At 36.1% G+C, this 4,782-nt stretch overlaps 1 pseudogene; it reads left to right on the forward strand.

Moving 5' to 3' along the window:
- Positions 1–894: 894 nt before the first annotated feature.
- Positions 895–3,551, forward strand: LOC116124175 (annotated as a pseudogene).
- Positions 3,552–4,782: the final 1,231 nt, after the last annotated feature.

Consider the following 4,782-nt stretch of genomic DNA (forward strand, 5'->3'; position numbering starts at 1 on the left):
TTAAAAGAATTTCTGGGTTTGGGGACAGGTGAATGGTTTCATGTTTAAAAGTATGCAAGTCAGAAAACCACCGATCGAAAACAAAGAAAGCATTGATGTTGGAGAATGGAAAAGTTTTACTTGAAAAGTTGATTGTCACTTGTAATGGAAAATCTAATCCAATCCGTGGCTTCTCCATTGAGAGCTCAAGACGGCAACAAACAACTACGCACAGAAAATATAATATCTATTGGCGGTGGTTATACATTGTTTAGGGGATTTCTGCAGAACCGTCAAGTTTTCCATTATGAAGTTCCGTGTAGGGGGCCATCTAAACCCTGCTTATGGTTAAATAATGTTGTATTCACATCACAAATGAGACCACAAAATATTTTGAAGTTGATTGGATGTTGCTTAGAGACTCAATTACCCATCCTGGTTTTTGAAGATGTCAAGTATGGGACTTCCTCCTTTTTTGAGCCTTTGCTATTAAGACATAGGATAAGATTGCAATGGAGATAGCCAATGCAGTGACATATCTTCACATCGGATTCTCCAGGCCTATTGTGTTAGGGATATCAATTCATCGCACATCTTATTTGATGAAGACTATGTTCCCAAACTCTTTAATTTTTCACTATCTGAGTTTATCCCAGAAGGTGAAACTCATGTAAGAGGTATCGTTGTAGGAACATCAGCACATCTAGCACCTGAGTATTTTATACAGGTGATTTCAATGAGAAGTGCGATGTTTACAATTATGGTGTATTGCTACTTGAGCTTTTGACTGGTAAGAGACTCCATGATATTCTTGCCCATTTTGAGTTTGCAGTGTGCATTCGTGTAAGGATAGGTTGCAGGAATATATTGACAATAATAGGTTCAATGAGATAGCAAATTGTAAATTTGCTGGAGATGGTTTATGCCATGGAAATGACAACATCTCAAGCTTTTCTAGAACTGGCCTTCACATGTCTCTCTGATTCAGAGGAAGATAGGCCAAACATGATTGATGTGGCAAAACAACTGAGGCAAATGCATCAATCCAGTTAATTATCAGATTTTTCTTAATTTCATGTCATGTAATTTAGGGGGGGTGGTGCCTTCCCTGTTTATGAATCATTTCCTTTTATGTTATGTAATGTATAAATCTTACTATTTCATGTCTTAAATTTTTCTCATAGAATTAAACAGTTGCAATCGTTTACTTTAATGTATAGATTATGCCTCTCATCTTTTACTTGTTTTCTTAAATTATGAAGAAAGGTATTCAATGGAAAACTTAATTTTTTTTTTAATTAAATTCATTGCAACCAAGTAGATTCAGTAATGACAAGTGGTCAACTTGTATTTTAATTCTCACCCCATGTGGGTCATTGCCTTAAATTCAACAGCTAAGATGTGAAACTCTCTCTCTATTCATTTCTAAATTATTTATAAAATCATAACAATCTCTCTCTCTCTTTTCTCTCTTCTTCTTCACAATTTCATCATCTCCAAATGAGAATCAAGTTCCAGATTTCTGTGTTTTCATTCTTTGTGTTCTTTCCGAACAGTTTTAGCCAAAGTGGACCATTTTTACAAAGCCTGCAGTGTGCGCGAAACTTTTGGCGATGGCAAACGATAACCTTCCCATTTTATTCCGGAAAAAACAACAACCCTTCTGTGGCTACCTGGATTTGAAATCTCCTGCAATAGCAACGGAAACCCAGTTCTGAACTTAAACAATATCGACTACATTATCCACGAAATCTCCTACAACAACCAGTCTGTTCGCGTGTCAAACGCCGCAGTTTCTGAAACAAATAACTCTAACGCTTCTTGTATAGATCTCTCCAGTCACCGAATCCAAAACTTGTCTCTTCCTGAGGACCGCTTTGCGCTTCTTTCTTACCAAGTGAACTCGTTTTGCTATACAATTGCAACTCTTCATTGCCTGGGGAACTTTTACGGTAAGAGATGGTATATGTGAGTTAAGAACAAAACTGCAGGAACAGTTTTGGCGCTGGTTAGCAATGATGCTAACCTGGTAAATGCTTCCAGGGAATGTAGCGGTGACCTGGTGGTGGCTCCGGACGTGTATGCCGGAAACGGCGGTGGTTTTGGGATTGGAGGTGTATAAAAGTGGTTTTTGCTTAACTGGACAGCAAGTAATTGCAGTGTCTGTGAAGAAAGTGGTGGCAAGTGTGGGTTCGATGCTTCCACTTATCATTTCAAGTGTTTCTGCACGGATAGGCCTCATGCTCAGCAGTGTGATCCAGGTATGTTTTTCAGGAATTCACGATTCATCTTAATTATCAAATTCTTCCTTTAATGTTATGGTGTATTTTGCAGTCAAAGCTAATGGCCTTATCACAAAGTTGCTATAGTGTAATACAGCCTTCAACTCCTCCTCCTAAAAACTTACCCTGTTTCCTGTCAGCTCTGTTTTTGGTGCAATCACAATTGATGATTCCTTTCTTTGATTGCAGCGATAGTAGCCACTGCAATTGGCATGTTGATCTTTCTAGCTTTCTGCTTTAGGAAATTTTTTTATCGAATAACTACTTGGTCTTCTGGAAGAAGAAAACTAAGAATTATCAAAACATTGAGGTCTTTTGTGAAACTATGGAGCCTTAGCTCCTAAAAGGTATAGCTATTTACAAATTAAGAAGATGACTAATTCATTCAAGCATAAACTAGGTCAGGGAGGCTATGGAGGCGTTTACAAAGGTAGCCTATTTGATGGTCGTACTATACAGTGAAGGTCTTAAGTGAATCGAAAGGTAATGGGGAAGAATTTATCAATGAGTGGCTAGCATTAGTGGGACTTCTCATGTTAACATAGTCACCCTTTTAGTTTTTTTGTTTTGAGGTCATAGGAGAGCTCTTATCTATGAGTACATGCCTAATGGATCACTTGAGAAGTTCTATATGAAAAAAATCAATCGGACACAGATCGTAAGTTGAATTGGGAAACATTGTACAAAATTGCAGTTGGCATAGCTCGAGGATTAGAGTATTTACACCCGCGTTGCAACACAAGAATTTTGCACTTCGACATAAGCCTCACAACATTCTCCTAGATGAAGCCTTTGTCCAAAATCTGATTTCGGTCTAGCTAAAATTTGTCCAAAAAAGAAAGTATAATATCAATGACAGGTGCCACGAGGAACTATTGGTTATATTGCTCCAGAAGTGTTTAGCAAAACTTCGGTGAAGTCTCTCACAAGTCAGACGTTTAAGCTATGGAATAATGGTTTTAGAAATGGTCGGAGAAGAAAGAATATTGATGGTAAGTTATCATACTAGTGAATTATATTTTCCACATTGGATTTACAACCATCTTGAACTTGATGAAGAAATAGGACTACAGGGATCCTAAACGAAGAGGATAGAGAATATGCAAGGAAGATGATAATAATGAGCTTGTGGTGCATACAGACTAAGCCCTCAGATCGGCCAACAATCAGTAGAGCAGGTGAAATGTTGGAGGGAGCCTTGATTCCTTGCAAATCCCACCCAAACCTTTCTTTACTTCTCCAGAATCACCCGCAAGCGATTTCAGCCCCACTTGTATGCTAGCATTGTAATTCATGATATTGTATCAATTCCCCTTTTTATAAATTGTATTACTCTGTTAATGAATTAGTAAAACAGGCAATTTAATGATCCTGCTGAGATTAATCTACAAATTTAGTCAAGGTTGGGGGCTAGCTACCGAGTACACATGACTCTTTGACTTGTTCCAAAATCTGTTCTCACCACTTTTCAATGGAAATTGTCCATATTTTTCCTCTAGTTGGTCTCGTTTACTTTGAGGTCAACTATTAATGGCTTTAGTTGAATCCATCACCTTCATATAAAAAGTCCCTTCTGCCAAACTTTCAACTTCAATTACTAACTGAACTCGCATCACGACAATTCCTCTCGTGGCCAGAAGAGCATCCTACCGACATGATCTCATGTTTAAATATTAGGAGTTAAGGGATTTGATGGACTATACATCTTAACCACATATTCTATCGCTCGTCCTACCACTGAACTATCTAAGAGTGACAAAGTAAAAGTTTAACAATTGGGCAAAAAGTAAAAATACCTTTTAATTAAACCTACTTAATTAATTCCCATGGGCATCTTTCAACATCTCGTTAATTTCATGGTGAAAGATCAATAAATTAATTAATCAACAGAAGAGCAATAATAGCATCCACATATTTGAAAGTCCAATAATTTAATGAAAATAAAATCTAATAAAATTAATTGCCTCGTACGTGATCTTTTGTCATTAAACTATATCGAGCAGTAATAATATTTAAAATATAATGTTATTATCTATTAAGTGCAAAGTATTAAATAAATTAAAATTTTCTGTTACGTGATCAATACATACCTATCAATTAACTAATTAATTACTGAATTTGTCCCTCTCTTACCAACACAAAAGCCGCCCAACCTAACCTATTTCTAACCATTGTCACATAATTAATATGTGGGCACTCTATAATAATTACAAAGACCTTTTATAATCACATTACCAACCCCTTTCATATTCTTAAATATTCATTTATTAATTAATATCTATTTAAAACATTTAATATATATAAATATACATATATATCTCACATTTATATTTGCTCAAAATGTGAGCGAATGTATAGTGAATCTCAAATGCGGACATCTTTAAATCTTTAACGTGCAGATTAAGGGTGATTATTAGTCATTAACTTCAGAAACCCTAAGAGAAAAGCTAACAACTAAACACTTTCAGTACATTAAAAATTTCAGAATTTTTCCACATTTAGGTTTCATTTTTGTTGGGGG

This window comes from Pistacia vera, unplaced genomic scaffold (genome assembly GCF_008641045.1).
Source record: "Pistacia vera cultivar Batoury unplaced genomic scaffold, PisVer_v2 Contig150, whole genome shotgun sequence".
Lineage (NCBI taxonomy): Eukaryota > Viridiplantae > Streptophyta > Magnoliopsida > Sapindales > Anacardiaceae > Pistacia > Pistacia vera.